Source organism: Chiloscyllium punctatum, chromosome 10 (genome assembly GCF_047496795.1).
Source record: "Chiloscyllium punctatum isolate Juve2018m chromosome 10, sChiPun1.3, whole genome shotgun sequence".
Classification (NCBI taxonomy): domain Eukaryota; kingdom Metazoa; phylum Chordata; class Chondrichthyes; order Orectolobiformes; family Hemiscylliidae; genus Chiloscyllium; species Chiloscyllium punctatum.
In genome coordinates, this window is record NC_092748.1 from 41,210,106 (window position 1) to 41,227,863 (window position 17,758).

Consider the following 17,758-nt stretch of genomic DNA (forward strand, 5'->3'; position numbering starts at 1 on the left):
TGGAATACAGTCTGGATCTCCAAGGTGCTGGAAATATAAACTGTCGAAAAATGAAGAAGCAAAGTTGTCTATGCAGTGATCAGTCATACCAGAATGTAAATGTCATAGTTGTTTGCAGCATTGCGCACGTCAAGCCCTCCGGTCATGTCATTGTTAGCATGTAATAGCATGCAGGATTTCAAGAAACCCTTTGCCAAGAAATTCGACCTGGTATACGCTTAGTTCCTTGGAGTGTTGATTTCTCACATGAACTCCACCAGCTTTTTCATTGGTTTAGAATAATGGAAAATTTGTTATGGAATGGAAGGAATTAGGTAATGTCATTTTGTTAAGAGCGAAGCAAGGCATTTTCTGAAAGTCACCAAAATTAATATTGACCTTGTAGCTCACTCTTTACCTGTTATTTTTAAAAGCCTATGCTTTGAATAATATTATGTAATTTTTATTCTTTTCAGGCTGTTGACTGGTTTGTTCTGGGTTTGTGCTGCAAACAAAGCTCGAGGTGAGATTTATATCCTTTTCAAACCTTGCATTTGACATCATGATGTTACTCAATGGCTTTGGTATTAGTCCACCATGGCAAGATAGATGATGATTGATGGAAGCTGGGAGTGGTTACAGCCTCAGCAATATTGGAAACGTTCACTGCCTTTTATTACAATGGCAGAAACTGTGGCATCTGAGCCCTTAGGGAAGTGGAACACAGTTAATATGTTTAAATTTGCCTCATAAAGTGCAATTTGAAACCTGATTTAAAATTCACTGTTGCTGCACAAATTTCCCAGGGGTCAGGAAACCAGGCAGTGAAAAGTAAGCGTGTGGACCAGCTCCATAAAGTCAGTGCTGATGTGAATTTTGCCTCTAACAGGGTATTTTAACTGATGCGATGATGTTTATGTTAGCTCGATGTCAAATATTGTGGTGTTGACGAATCTAACAAATATTTATTAGATCTGACTACTATGCACAAACATTAAATTACAACAGAAAGCATTGAGCAACATGCTTTCAGCAATGTGTCATCCTTAAAGTGATCTCAACTTAAGGTATATGAGATCTTTCTACCCTCTGGTCACATATTATCATAATGAAACCATGAGTATGCCTCTTAAAGGTATTATAACATAGTAACCATGAAATATAACACAATCTTTTCCAACATTCCTTGTGAGCCAGGTCGAAACACTAACATATAGCACAGTTGGCTGTGTGAATCCATCACCATTCCTAGGAAGAGCGGATACCAAAATATCTTCATGTGCAACATTGTAACAAGTATAAACCTGCATTGAATGTGTGTTTTTGTGCTTCTCCTGACTGTAGTATGTGCCCCATTGGATGGTGATCAACACAGCTGCTATGTCCAACTTCAATAATAGTGACTAGCCTCACCATAATCCAGACATAATAGGCACAAAGCTGTTGATGTATTGAGGATATGCTTCCTAACAATCATCTTGAAGTGTAAACACAAATCTGCTGAATGTTGAATTTGAGACTTGATGGATATGTATGGACCTAGTGAGCAACAGTAAACAGGGAGAGGAACTTATTCTGGGTGATGGGGCTCTTGTCCACCAGACAGTGAGCTGGCAAGACCCCGCACACCATTTCCTTTTGAGAAGACATGTCGTGTTAATTGCTAATAAGTGCATCAGTAGTGAGTGGTTAGCTTCCCAAAGGGATATAATTTCTGCTTAACAAGAGGTACTGACCAGCCACAGGCTGGCAAGTTACCACAGGGAGTGGTGGTAACTACTGGCCATGCAGCTATGACAGATCTAGAATTGGCGAGCTAGCCAGACAACACCAGTAGCCACTCAGTCAATGCAGTATGTGGTTGCTGGCTGGGGGGGCTTTGGACTTGGAAGGAAGTGCATGGGGCTTTCAGGAGTCCTTCTTGCCCCTTTGCACGCCAGATCCCTTAGTCCGGAACCTAGTGTCTGACAACAAGGGTTTGCTTAACACGCTGCCTGCCTGGCAACTCTTAGACTCATCATTTGTTAAATACCAATAGCAGCAGAATGATGCCCTTAAATGGATATTAATTGCCCACCTATTGGCTTCAAATTGGACCAGGCAGGAACTCTGACCGTGAGCGTTCCCGACACAACTTAATTGAGGCATGGGTGGAAATTAGAGTCATTGCACATTATCCTTGCCAATTTAAATGCCCCTCGGTATGGGAAAATATTAAATTCCAGCCACCTAATGTAAAAGGCAGACAGCAATTGCTACTGGAATAAGTTTACATGTTTACAATCAGGAGATGTCTGGAGTTGCAATAGCTTAAGTCTGTGAGGTAAAATTTACACAAATTAGACATTTCTGGAATGTTGAAGAGACCTCTGTTAGATGACAATCACTTTCAATGTTTACTTAAAGTGGACCATATGTCAATAGACAGAGGAAGGAAGGAAAGCTCTTGTTTCTAGTCTGTACACTCTCCATGATCGTCATCCCTACCTCCATATATCAGTGTTTTGTTAGGTGTGCAGATTCTTCTGGTGTCACTTTCAAATAATCCAAATACTGTTTGATTATCCCTAAAGTCAGCTGTCTGATGCATTTTTAAAATGTATTTATGTTTACACAAACTGTAAATTAAAATTACTGAGACAATCACAACCTTCCCTTACAGTGCCTGACAGCTTGCAGACATCCTGGAGCCATTCACAATAGCTCTTTATTGCTTCCTTAGCCCATTCCACGCTGGTGCTGTCAGTTACTGACCTATAGTACTCCCTATCACAGTCAAGTGAGGAAGTTAACACCTATAGATTTAAAATCTAAAAATCAGGGTTGGGAGGGGGGAGGGTGTGGGGAGAACCAGACCATGATAGAAACATCCCACCATGAGTAGTCTATCAGTAATGAGGGATGATTAAAGAAATAGATGGAGACTGTTCACCAGAATTGTTTCTGTTGTCTAATCTATAATTACAGCTTTTCAGGTAGTTTTAGTACTTTGTGATAATCCACACCAGCCATACCCCACGCCCGACTATTTCATTGAGGCTCAGTGTAAACTCATAAAACAGCATTCATCTCTTGATTAATTCCTTTACTGCCTTTCAGACTCAACATAGTATTCGGTAATTTAGATTATGACCTCATTCTACTTTTCAGATAGCAACTATTGGTAATGATACTCCTTGCCTCATTTATATCCCTTCTAGACAAATCAATTGTTTCATTTTGGATTCCATTGCCAACCCTTTTTGCCTTGTGTTTTCATTCCTTTTGTCATTTAATGTCTTTTCACATCCATCCTAACACAATCTGCCCCACTTCCCTTCCTCTCCAGCCCTTTCTCTGCCTTTGTACATACTTAAATCCCAATTGCTTTGTCAAATTACAGCTTCCAACTGGCATACATCCTCTTATGCTAAGGAGACAGTCTTACTGTAGCTCTGCTCCCAGCTTGTCTTTCCACCAACGCCAACTCACTTAAAATCTGCATGAGGTGAAGCTGTTATGTTCCTCTTGCATTCTAGAAGGGCAGACCCCAATTACCATGTATTTTTAAGTCCTCTGTGGTGGAAAAAACAGCTGAATGTGGCCCACATGCGCACACAAGTATAAGTACAATCCCTTGGTTCAGTAAAGGTGTTTTTTTAATTCCAAAAATATACTTTATTCATAAAATATTTTGATGGTCTGTACAGTTGGTCATGCCATATATATGTAAACATTCCATTTCTTTGCATACAGAGATCAGAATTTATCATTTGTATATACAGGTCTGTACGTTTATCAATCATATATCCATATATTTAGCTGAGGCGTCAGCAGAGCCCAAATGACTGGTACTGTTTGTGCTAACACTTTTTGCCTGCATAATAGAGAAGATTCTCACTATTTCTACACATAGCCTTTAACCCATGTAAGTGCACCGCACTGTGAGGATGACTGATGATCTTAATTGGTTTCTCGTGTAACTCCTAGCCCAGTCCGCATTACTCGACAATTTCCAATAACGGAATCACATCTAAAAGTGGATATATTTTTCTGAGGTTGGCAAGCATGGCTGATTGAGCATAAGCGGCATGCTGCCAATGCAAACATTCAGTGCAATGTATTGTTTGACACAGCCCACGAGTTGTTGGACACACGGCTACATACCAGCCATCAAAACTGCACGGGAACCTGTGTATCTCATGACTCATTTGTGTAATAGTAAACATCCTTATCATTTGGCAGCATCCTGTTAGCAGAGAAAACAGCTTGTGGATTTACAACACAGTAGAAAGAGGCACTGCTGTGAAGGGGAAGTAAAGTGTGGGAATTGTTCCCTCTGCATTCAATTACTGTGAAGGGGGAAACTCACCATTCAAGGAGGGGAGATACCGAGTGATGACTAATTCATTCAGAGAAGTGACGACAGAGGAACCTCGATTATCCGAAGGACCTGGGTGGGGGAGTATTGCGTTCAGTTTATCGAATTCCGGATAATCGAATGCCAGATAACATAGTTTACCCAAGCATCGGGACTTTGCAATCTTGCCGGATAATCCAATATTTGGATAATCCAGCAAGATCATATCAGATCGGTGACTGTCAGGAAGTCTGGGGAAAGATGCTGTGGTTTTTATTGAGGTTTGTCCGGAGTAGCTCCGTGATGGGGGCGTGGCGCTCTAAGGTCTGTTCCACGGGACAGAGTCAAATATCATCTGTATCTGGAGAACCATCAACCTGGTGAAAGGTGTTCTTTGGTCTGGCCAAAATTTGTTGGTCTACCAGAGCAAGGAGCTGACCTCGATAGAGTATTGCAGACTGGCACGTTCCAAGGTCCAGGCCTACATCCTGAAAGGCTCACTAAAACCTGGGGCAGCTGCTGCTGAGGCACAGTGGGGAAAGACCACTGTCTAAGATCTTTCCGCTGAAGTTAAATGGGCGTTTGATCAGTTACCAGACCCTGCTTGTGCCTCGAATGCATGCAAATATAGTCCAATTGAAGTAAGAGATGCCTTTGGTTTGTATTGATTAGAATCAAACACCAGCGTTTGATTCCTTGATATGCTACTAAACAGAACCAAACTCTGTGTATGTATGTATGTATGTGTGTGTGTGTGTGTGTGCGTAGAGATATATTTTTGATGAATAAAGTACATTTTGAAATAAAAAGTCAGAAAAGATAGATCAGGAGTCTCCTATGGCTATTTCTTTCAAACAGATTAGTTTGAAAGGGTACTGTTGAAGGGGACAGTCTCTCACAGGAAAGTAGAAGTGGCAGCCAGATCTTGGGCACTATGGATGAATCTTGAATTCAACAAGGTTTGTCAATATTTAAAAGAATAATGTTTATAGAGTCATGGAGATGTACAGCATGGAAACAGACCCTTCATTCCAACCCATCCATGCCGACCAGATATCCCAACCCAATCTAGTCCCACCTCCCAGCACCCGGCCCATATCCCTCCAAACCCTTCCTATTCATATACCCACCCAAATGCCTCTTAAATGTTGCAATTGTACCAGCCTCCACCACATCCTCTGGCAGCTCATTCCATACACGTGCCACTCTCTGCATGTAAAAGTTGCCCCTAGGTCTCTTTTATATCTTTCCCCTCTCACCCTAAACCTATGCCCTCTAGTTCTGGACTCCCCGACCCCAGGGAAAAGACTTTGCCTATTTATTCTATCCATGCCCCTCGTAATTTTGTAAACCTCTATGAGGTCACCCTTCAGCCTCCGGCGCTCCAGGGAAAACAGCCCCAGCCTATTCAGCCTCTCCCTATAGCTCAAATCCTCCAACCCTGGCAACATCCTTGTAAATCTTTTCTGAACCCTTTCAAGTTTCACACATATTTCTGATAGGAAGGAGACCAGAATTGCACGCAATATTCCAACAGTGCCTAACCAATGTCCTGTACAGCCGCAACATGACCTCCCAACTCCTGTACTCAATACTCTGACCAATGAAAGAAAGCATACCAAATGCCTTCTTCACTATCATAGCTACCTGCACTCCAAGGTCTTTTTGTTCAAGAACACTCCCTAGCACCCTACCATTAAGTGTATAAGTCCTGCTAAGATTTGCTTTCCCAAAATGCAGCACCTCGCATTTATCTGAATTAAACTCCATCTGCCACTTCTCAGCCCATTGGCCCATCTGGTCCAGATCCTGTTGTAATCTGAGGTAACCCTCTTCGCTGTCCACTACACCTCCAATTTTGGTGTCATCTGCAAACTTACTAACTGTACCTCTTATGCTCGCATCCAAATCATTTATGTAAATGACAAAAAGTAGAGGACCCAGCACCGATCCTTGTGGCACTCCACTGGTCACAGGCCTCCAATCTGAAAAACAACCCTCCACCACCACCCTCTGTCTTCTACCTTTGAGCCAGTTCTGTATCCAAATGGCTAGTTCTCTCTGTATTCCATGAGATCTAACCTTGCTAATCAGTCTCCCATGGGGAACCTTGTTGAACGCCTTACTGAAGTCCATATAGATCACATCTACTGCCTTGCCCCCATCAATCTTCTTTTTTACCTCTTCAAAAAACTCAATCGAGTTTGTGAGATATGATTTCCCACGCACAAAGCCATGTTGACTATCCCTAATCAGTCCTTGCCTTTCCAAATACATGTACATCCTGTCCCTCAGGATTCCATCCAACAACTTGCCCACCACTGAGGTCAGGCTCACTGGTCCATAGTTCCCTGGCTTGTCTTTACTGCCCTTCTTAAACAGTGGCACCACGTTTGCCAACCTCCAGTCTTCTGGCACGTCACCTGTGACTATCGATGATACTAATATCTCAGCAAGAGGCCCAGCAATCACTTCTCTAGCTTCCCACAGAGTTCTCGGGTACACCCGATCAGGTCCTGGGGATTTATCCACCTTTAACCGTTTCAAGACATCCAGCACTTCCTCCTCTGTAATCTGGACATTTTGCAAGATGTCACCATCTATTTCCCTACAGTCTATTTCTTCCATATCCTTTTCCACAGTAAATACTGATGCAAAATATTCATTTAGTATCTCCCCTATTTTCTGTGGCTCCACACAAAGGCCGCCTTGCTGATCTTTGAGGGGCCCTATTCTCTCCCTAGTTACCCTTTTGTCCTTAATATATTTGTAAAAACACTTTGGATTCTCCTTAATTCTATTTGCCAAAGCTATCTCATGTCCCCTCCTGATTTCCCTCTTAAGTATACTCTTATTTCCTTTATACTCTTCTAAGGATTCACTCGATCTATCCAGTCTATACCTGACATATGCTTCCGTCTTTTTCTTAACCAAACCCTCAATTTCTTTAGTCATCCAGCATTCCCTATACGTATCAGCCTTCCCTTTCACCCTGACAGGAATATACTTTCTCTGGATTCTTGTTATCTCATTTCTGAAGGCTTCCCATTTTCTAGCTGTCACTTTTACCTGCAAACATCTGCCTCCAATCAGCTTTCAAAAGTTCTTGCTAATACCGTCAAAATTGGCCTTTCTCCAAGTTAGAACTTCAACTTTTAGATCTGGTCTATCCTTTCCATCACTATTTTAAATCTAATAGAATTATGGCCCCAAGTGCTCCCCACTGACACCTCAGTCACCTGCCCTGCCTTATTTCCCAAGAGTAAGTCAAGTTTTGCACCTTATCCAGTAGGTACATCCACATACTGAATCAGAAAATTGTCTTGTACACACTTAAGAAATTCCTCTTAATCTAAACCTTTAACACTATGGCAGTCCCAATCGATGTTTGGAAAGTTAAAATCCCCTACCATAACTACCGTATTATTCTTATAGATAGCTGAGATCTCCTTACAAGTTTGTTTCTCAATTTCCCTCTGACAATTGGGGGGGTCTATAATACAATCCCAATAAGGTGATCATCCCTTTCTTATTTCTCAGTTCCACCCAAATAACTTCCCTGGATGTATTTCCCAGAATATCTTCCCTCAGCACAGCTATCCCTTATCAAAAACGCCACTCCCCCTCCTGTCATCCTCCCTTTCTATCCTTCCTGTAGCATTTGTATCCTGGAACATTAAGCTGCCAGTCCTGCCCATCCCTGAGCCATGTTTCAGTAATTGCTATGATATCCCAGTCCCATGTTCCTAACCATGCCCTGAGTTCATCTGCCTTTCCTGTTAGGCCCCTTGCATTGAAATAAATGCAGTTTAATTTATTAGTCCTACCTTGTCCCTGCCTGCCCTGACTGTTTGACTCACCTCTGTCTTCAGCTGTACCTGTCTCAGATCGGTCTCTTTCCTCACTATCTCCCTGGGTCCCACCCCCCCACCTTACTAGTTTAAATCCTCCCAAGCAGTTCGAGCAAATTTCCCTGCGAGTATATTAGTCCCCTTCCAATTTAGGTGCAATCCGTCCTTCTTGTACAGGTCCCTTCTACCCCAAAAGAGATTCCAATGATCCAAAAATGTGAATCTTTCTCCCATACACTAGCTCCTCAGCCAGGCATTCATCTGCTCTATCCTCCTATTCCTGCCCTCACTAGCTCGTAGCACTGGAAGTAATCCAGATATTATTACACTTGAGGACCTCCTTTTTAAATTTCTGCCTAACTCTCTGTAATCTCCCTTCAGAATCTCAACCTTTTCCCTTCCTATGTCGTTGGTACCAGTGTGGACAATGACTTCCTGCTGGCCCCTCTCCCCCGTGAGAACATTCTGTATCCTCTCTGAGACATCCTTGATCCTGGCACCAGGGAAACAACACACCATTCTGCTTTTTCTTTGCTGGTCGCAGAAATGTCTGTCTGTACCTCGGACTACAGAATCCCCGAACACAATTGATTTCTTGGAAGCCAACGTACCCCTTGTTGCATTAGAGCCAGTCTCAAAACCAGAAACTTGGCTGTTTGTGTTACGTTCCCCTGAGAATCCATCACCCCCTACATTTTCCAAAACAGCATACCTCTTTGAAATGGATATATCCACAAAAGACTCCTGCACTAGCTGCCTATCTCTCTTACCCTTCCTTGACTTAACCCATCTATATGACTGTATCTGAGACTTTCCCCCCTTCCTATAACTGCCATCCATCACATACTGTTGCTGTTGCAAATTCCTCATCGCTTCTGTCTGTCTCTTCAACCGATCCACTCGATCTGATAAGATTCGCATCCAACAGCATTTATGGCAAATATAATCCGCAGTAATCCTTAAACTTTCTTTAAACTCCCACATCTGACAAGAAGTACATCTCACTGCAAAGGCCATTTTTGCTCCTTCACAATCTACAAACCCAGAAAATAACACCATCTTATTCCTCTACAAACAGTACCCCAGGTTAAATTAATAGCTATGGCTTATATTTTAAGTTTAATCAAGAGACTTATCTCCAAAATCATATAATCAAGAAAGAATCCACTATACTCACTACTGCAGCCTTTCTCTTGGACAGACTTAAAACAACAATTAACTTATCTGATTCTGTGCTGTGAACTTCACCTCCAAGATTAGTTGTAAAATTCATTGTTTGTTAATTTTCCCAGATGTACTCCGATGTCCAGCGATACACGAATTCAAATAGCCAAGGCAATAACTGTGCAGGCTCCCTCTCTTTCTCTCTCCTGCACTGTCCTCACCATGTCCTCACCTGGCAGGGGCACAGGCAGGAGATTATGCGGTAGTGAGCATGAATCTAGGATAGTATGTTAATTTGGGGGCGGGGAGGAGCTTTGCAAGAAAATACAAACCGATGAGAATAGTTCTGAATTAGAAAAGACAGACGAGAGCAATTCAAAGAGCAAAGTAACTGAAGAATTAAATTGCATTTACTTCAATGCAATGGGCCTTAGAAGTAAGGCTAATGAACTCAGGGCAAGTTTCAGATTGTTCTTACATAAACTTGGCTGAGAAGAGGACAGACTGGCAGCTCAATGTTTGGGATTTCAGATGTTAAAAGAAGAATCTCTCGCGCCATCCGTTTTATTCTTGTGTCCAAAGCAAGCAAGGAGTATTGGACGGAAGTGTGACTAGAGAATTGAGCTTCATGATTAGCCTTCATCATGTTGAAATGTGGAGCTGGCTCAAGGGGCTGAATGACCTACTCCTGCTCTTATATTTTCTGTGATGATGCTGCCCTTTTAACAAGGTTATTTTGTACTTGGATTTTTTTCAGAGAGGTCATAAAGGCAGAGGTGCTGAAATGTCTGGGCACAAGCCTAGTTTAACAATGGCAGGACAGCAGTCAGTCCGTCCAGTTCATGTTTTTTTCTAGTTTCTTGTCATTTGTAACACTGAGAAGCTGCTTACAGTGGAGAAAGGTCCCAAGCTTCAGCAGATGGTTCCTGACTGGCTTTCTTTCTGAAATCTCGTTAGAAGTTGTTTCCTCCTGCCTGTGAGAATCTGTTTTTGAATTTACCTTTTGTCATGGGGTGTGTTTATGGATGTCACAGGAATTGGAACAGCTCCTTAGTTAAGTTGCTATATCGAGTCAGTTGAGTTTTCAAATAGTTAAGTTATTCTAAATTCTACTTTCTTTTGTTTGTGTTTCAACTGTAGTGTTTAAATAAATTCTCTTTTTTGCTTAAAGACGAGTGGTTTGACCAGCTACATTACTCCAGGAATAGGCTCTTCACATCTGCCTTTAAAATAAAAAAAGGTTAGGGTCTAGGCTACCTTCTTAAAATATTTTGAGGGGAATCTGGCCTGGTTCATAACATGTTTCTGTGTAATGTCTCCAGCTTCACTGACCGGACCCATGTTGGGTGGGAGATAAAGCTGTGGAGACAGCCAAAGAGGCTGTAAATAGATATGGACTGTTTCTCTGGGCAAGCAGTTCGGAGGTGGAATGCACTGTGGAGAAATGTCTGCTTACAACAAAGATTTCCAACTAACTCCGTGATGGACTAAGATCCCTGTTTCATGACTAGTCCATGTTTCCAGACCCAGTGAGGTTTTGTGCCTGAGGGAGGGCAGTTATTTGTAATGTATATAAATGATCTGGAGGAAGGCAAAGTAGTAACTTTGTGGGTAGTGCCAAAATTGACAGAGTTGCAGATAGTGATGAGGCCTGTCAATGGATAGAGCATGATGTGGATAGATTGCAGATTTGGACAGAGAAATGGCAGATGGAGTTTAATCTGGACAAATGTAAGGTGATGTGGTTTGGAAGATCACACTCAGGTACAAATCATAAAAGAAATGGCAGAACCCTTAGGAGCAGTAACATAGAGGGATCTGGGCATACGGGTCCACAAAGTGGCAACATAGATGGATAAGGTGGTTTAAGTTAGGTGGCACAGTGGTTCAGCGGTTAGCACTGCTGCCTTATAGTGCCAGGAATCTGTGTTTGATTCCAGCCTTGGGTGACTGTCTGTGAAGAGTTTGCACATTCTCCCCATGTCTGCATGAGTTTCTTCCGGTTGCTCTGCTTTCCTCCCACAGTCCAAAGATGTGCGGGTTAGGTGGAAGGCCATGCTCAATTATCCATAGTGTCCACAGATGTCGACAGAGACTTTTGGTGGGGAAATATAGGGTCTGGCAAGGATGCTGTTTGGAATGTTGGTGCAGACTCGATCAGCAGAATGGCCTGCTTCTACTCTGTAAGGTATCTGTGAGTTCTATATATGTAAGAATAATAGGGTTGTAATAGGGAATTTTAATTTTCATAACATTAACACTATGGCAGTCCCAGTTAAAGGTCCAGGTGGTGAGGAGTTTGTTAAATGTGTTCAAACAAATTTTTTTTAGTGAGAACATTCATATATTGATATTAAAGGAACATGACTTGAGTTTCTGTTAGGAAATAAGGCAGGGCAAGTGACTGAAGTGTTAGTGGTGGGACTAGTGATCATAATTCTATTAGTCTTAAAATAGGTATGGAAAAGGATAAGGCTTCCATAAAAGGTAAAGTTCTGAATCAGAATAATGGTATGGAACAAGAACATTCAAAAGTTGATTGGAGTAGACTGTTTGCAGGTAAAAGGATAACTGAGCGGTGGGAGTCTTTCAGTTGTATTCAGAGTTATTATGTTTCCTCTTAGTGAAAGGTAAATCTGGTAAGATTAGGGATTAATGGTTGAATAAAGATATTTAGTTCTAGTCAAGAATAAAAAAAAATTGGATCTGGACAACTGGAATCCAATGAATCTCATGAAGCGTATAAAGGGTGTAGGGGCATTCTTAAAAGGGAACTCAGGAGATAGCCTTTGCATATAAAATGACGGATAATCCAAAGAGATTCTACACATACACTAAGCGCAAAGAGCAACTAAGGAATGAGTAGGGCCCCTCCAAAGGTCGACAAAGTCATCTTTGTGTTGAACCTCCAGAGATAAGTGAGCTATTAAATGAATACTGTGGAGAAGGACATGGAAGCAAGAAAATAAATCGTGATGTTTTTAAAGCAGTTCACATTATAGAAGACAAAGTGCCTGAGGTCCACAGAACATAAAGGCGAATAAATCTCTGAAGACCTGATCAAGTGTATCCCAGGACGTTGTGGGAAGTCAGGAATGAAATTGCGGGACCCCAGCAAAAACACTTGTCTTATCTGTAGTCATGGGTGAGTTGCCAAAGCACTGGGGCATGGCAAATGTTGTGCCTTTATTTTGAAAGGTTGTAAGGAGAAATACGGGAACTATAGACCTGAGAGTCTGACATAAGTGGTGGATAATTTGTTTGAGGTTATTGTGAAAGATAGGAGTTGCATGCATTTGGAGCAATAAGAATGATAAAGGATAGTCAGCATGGCTTTGAGGGAAATCATGTCTCTCAAATTTGAGTCTTTGAAGAAGCAGCCAAAAAGATTGAGGGCAGAGTGGAAGACCTTGTTTACTTGGCATGGGCTGGGGTGGTAAAGTGAGGAGATGAACATTGTTTTTTAAAAACAGTCATGATTTGGAGATGCCGGTGTTGGACTGGGGTGTACAAAGTTAAAAATCGCACAACACCAAGTTATAGTCCAACAGGTTTAATTGGAAGCACTAGCTTTCGGAGCGCGGCTCATTCAGGTGGTTGTAGAGGACACAGTTGTAAGACGCAGAATTTATAGCAAAAGTTTACAGTGTGATGTAACTGAAATTATACTTTGCAAAATACCTTGATTGTTTGTTGAGTCTTTCATCTGTTAGAATGACCATGTAAATCACAAAACGTTTTTTTAAAACATGCTGCAACCGACAGGATACCCTTCATTGTCCAGTACTTTCCAGGAGCTGAAAAACTACACTATGTTCTTCGTGACCTGCAACACATTAATAAGGAGGATGAGCATCTCGCCAAGACCTTCCTGACACCTCCACTGCTTGCCTTTAAACAAGCACCAAACCTCAAACAGATCATCGTTCGTAGCAAGCTGCCCGGCTCTCAGGACAACCCAATACAATCCTGTCACGGTAGGCGCTGCAAGACATGTCAGAGTGTGGATATGGATACCACCATTACACATGGGGACACCTCTCACCTTGTACATGGTAGGTACTCATGTGACTCAGCCAACGTTGTCTATCTTATACACTGCAGGCAAGGATATCCTGAGGCATGGTACATTGGGAAAACTGAGCAAAGGCTACGGCAATGGATGAATGGGCACTGCATAACAATCAACAGACAGGAGGGTTCCCTCCCAGTTGGGGAACACTTCAGCAGTCCAGGACATTCGACCTCGGATCTTCGGATGATCATCCTCCAAGGCGGACTTCGGGACAGGCAGCAGCGAAAAGTGGCCGAGCAGAGGCTGATAGTTAAATTCAGTACCCATAGGGAGGGCCTCAACTGGGACCTTGGGTTCATGTCACACTACAGGTGACCACCATTGCACTATCTCTCTCTCTCTCTCACACATGCACCCCCCTCACAGATTTAGACACTCTACACTCACATACACACACACACGTACAGTCTCTCACACTCACAACCCTCCCACTCCAGACACACACATGCACACATATACATGTATGTTTGTGGGGTGAATTTCTCCTTGCAGAGTGACATTGTACTTTGCTCAAAAACTGCATGAATTCATGTAAGTCTGTGTTAATTCACTTTTTAGATTAGAATCAATCTAAACATTATGGGACCGACCGAGAACACAGGGGGCTAACCCCTTCAACATTATCTGGCTAACACCAATTGTTACAGTTAACCTGAGAATGTAACTTTTTAAAAAAAACGTTTTGTGATTTACATATGAAAGAAGTGAAACTATCATGGTCATTCTAACAAATGAAAGACTCAACAAACAATCAAGGTATTTTTCAATGTATAATTTCAGTTACATCACACTGTAAACTTTTGCTATAAATTCTGTGTCTTACAATTGTGTCCTCCACAACCACCTGATGAAGGAGCGGTGCTCTGAAAGCTAGTGTTTCCAATTAAACCTGTTGGACTATAACCTGGTGTTGTGTGATTTTTAACTTTTAAAAGCAGGATTGAGAAGGAACATGACATGACCCAAACTGGATGGGGGATGACTGAGTGCAATACTGAAAGAAGTATTAGTTCTGAAGAAATGTCACAAAATATTAACTGTTTCTCACTCACAGGTGCTTGGGCTTGTACTAGCATGAGTTCAGAAGAATGAGGGGGGCGGGGGAGGGGGTGGAAACTGATTGATATATATAAAATACTAAAAGGGATTGATAAGGTGGACATTGAACAGATGCTTTCCCTTTGGGACAGTCTCAAAGAAGAGGTCATAGATATAGAGTGAGAGGAAGTCAGTTCAAAACTAAGATGAGGGGAAACTACTTCTCTCTGAGCATTTGTGAATCTGTGGAACTCACTGCCCCAGAGTTCGGTGGAGGCAGAATCCATCAACAGATTCAAAAAAGAAATAGATATGTTTCTGATGAAAGGTGGGATAAAGAGCTCTGGGTAGCAGGCAGGGAAGTGGAGTTGAGACCAGGCCATAATCCTGTTAAATGGCAGAGCAGGCTTGAAGGGCTGAATTGCCTACTGTGCTCCTAATTCCTGTGTTGTTCCTATGCTACCGGGCCTGCTTGCCAGCTATTTGTATTTCAGATTTCCAATATCTGCAGTATGTCACATTTATATTTGTTGTACTTGGAAGATCTCCGACAGTGCAGTTTACCATCTGGGAAGGCGTGATATCAAAAGTCCTCTGCATGGTTCTTCTCAGTTTATATTCATTTATTTTGGTAAGCTTCTGGTACTTAGTCCACAAAATGGAAATTTTATTACTGCAATGCAATAAAAATATCTGAATGATAACTTATTGAGTATTTGTTATTCTTAAATGGTGAGAGATTTAAGTACGGTGAAGTAAGCTGAAATTGTGCTGCACAATTCTGCATGGATCAGTTTGAGAAGCATGCTAGTGGTCATGACCTTGATAAAGGTGTGGAATAGGAATCAACAACGCAAAGAATGGAAAGAAAAACAGACTGACCTTATATGGAATGAACTTTAGAGAATTAGAAACATGTGTCTCATGCCTTTAGCAATAACAAGACATAAGATAGCTATCCAAATCCTATTTGGTTGTAAGAAAATGTAGCAACAATCTGTCTTCTCATGGGCAATTCTACAATGGAACAAGCTGGTAATGGATGTGGTGACATCCCCATCACTTGAAATCTTCAAGTCATTACTCACTGGAGTAATACACTGGAAATGAATTCTCAGCATCATTAGAAATGTGAAAAGATCTAGTCAAATTATCCAAAATCCCCAATTTACCTGACTGATCAACTCTAATTCGATGAAAACAGATGGTTCTGTACTTGGAAGCAGTTAACTGTTTTGATGAACAAAGTTGTTTTTAACAATGGCAAGTAGAAAATAATGAATTGCTAAGCTAAAATTCCAAAACTAGAATCCCACCCTTCTTAAATTGGCAGGCATACAAAAACAGATGAGGTAAATATTGTGAATGGAATTGGCTGGGGAGAGTGGAAACAGTTCAATAGCACCAGTCTGGACCACAGGATTCGATGAGTTATTTTCTTTCTTTCTTTTCAATTTTCATCTTAGTTCTTTTTCTAGTCACACAAGACTGTTTTCATACCTATGCTGATTTTCATTGTGATCAGAGTTTATAATTTCACTGTCTTTGAGGATGTTTTATTCTTCCTTCAACAGGAGGTTTGAAGAGAAGGGTGTTTGGAAGGCAGCTAGCTATTACTGGAGAAATTGTCTGTTTCCTGTAGGGTGGGACAATTTTTTTAATGCTTTTCTTTTGCAAGCTAGAGGTTTCTTTGCACTGGCTCCACACGTGTCGTGATCACCTAATCAGGAACCAATCAAAATGTAGTCAAACAATTGTCCTTCAGTACAAAACTAATTGGCTCTGTGGTAGCGACATTGCACACACTCTCAATGTGCTCCAATAAAAGCAATATTCAAAACTGCAACTACCTCCTTTGAGACTCCTTGGTTTAAAGCAATATTTTTTAATCCATAGCCAAAAAAGATTAATGTTACAATCAATATTATTGTAACACCAACACAGCTAAAGCAGAAGATTGATTCCATTCAGAACTTGCTAAAACTGATTGGATTTGTGTTTTCTCACATTTTTAGGTTGGATATGCTGGAATTCGTAACTCACTGCCACGTGGGGTGTGCAATGGCCAGTTGTACTTGTCCTTCTTTTGCTAGATATTTTATTCCTGAATCATATTGGTACTGGTGTAAGAAGGTAAACACTTGTATCAACCAATGGTGCTGCTTTTGATGAGAAGTTAATCAGGGAGATGCATAAAATATATAACATGGTATAAAATAAGAAGTTGGTATACCTAGTAGCAAGTAAAATCTTGACAACCTGGATCAGATGTACAAGCAGCGAACAACTATGTTAACTATACTTTAACTGAAGACGTTGGTTAGCTCAATTGGCTGGACAACTATTTGCAATGTAATGATGTCGACAGCGTAAGTATAATTCTCGTACCAGCCAAATTCAGATCGCCATGAAGGACTCTATTTTCAACCACACCCTTTGCCTGAGACGTGGTGACCCTCAGGTTAAACCATCATCAGCTGTGACCTTCTAATGAGAGAGCATTATGGTCCTCTGGGGTGATACTATACTTACCTTTGAAAAAAAAGATGCTAACTAATGTGTGGCTTATTCATGTCAATGTATCATCATATAGATTTCTTTTGATGAAGAACTGCTGAGATAAGCTACATTAAAGCAGTAATTGGGTAGAAGACACATATCAACTAATTGCCTAAAATCTTTCCTGCAGGCATGAAATGGTCTGATTTCCAACCCACTCTCAACCAGAGATTTGCCGGGGTGTACTTAATTGGTCCATGCAGCTAACTGGTTGTACTCTAATAAAACCTGAACCTGAAACTGCTTGAAACCTCCCAATATCACGTCCACTTAGTGAGAAAATACGAAATCATTACACATTTTACTGTTCGGAAAGGAAGACTAGCAGTGCCAAGAACTGAAAATAACAAAAGTATAACATGTAACAACAAAGCGTTTGCTGTACAGGGGAATTGGTGTCTGGAGGATATTTGAATCTACTTTGTCTTTTGGGAGAAGTCTTTGCAAGTGTGCAGTCAATCTAGAGTCAAATTGGCACAATTACCACAACTATAGGTGAGGCACCTTTAGCTGCACAATAACATTTGTCGTCCCTTGACGAGTATGTCACTATTAACTCAATGGAATTTTTTCTACACAAACTCCAAATTTAACAAGAAAGAAACTTCTCAGATTGATCGTACAGAATTTCCAAGGTCAAGGAAACTTCAAACATGACCTAATATTCTAAGAATATCAAGAGCTGTTTTTCCTAGCAATATGGTTGTTGCTTTTTTATAATGTTTCCAAGGAAACAGGAATTCAGAGAATTTT

At 41.3% G+C, this 17,758-nt stretch overlaps 1 long non-coding RNA gene across 3 annotated transcripts in view; it reads left to right on the top strand.

The window, feature by feature from the left end:
- Positions 1-211: 211 nt before the first annotated feature.
- The window catches only part of LOC140482064 (uncharacterized), a 145,869-nt gene continuing 128,322 nt past the window's right edge, over positions 212-17,758 (top strand). For all 3 annotated transcript variants that reach the window (XR_011961651.1, XR_011961653.1, XR_011961650.1), the window contains exons 1-2: positions 212-314; positions 456-502. This is a non-coding gene — a long non-coding RNA (uncharacterized lncRNA). The remainder of the gene's footprint in view (positions 315-455; positions 503-17,758) is intronic.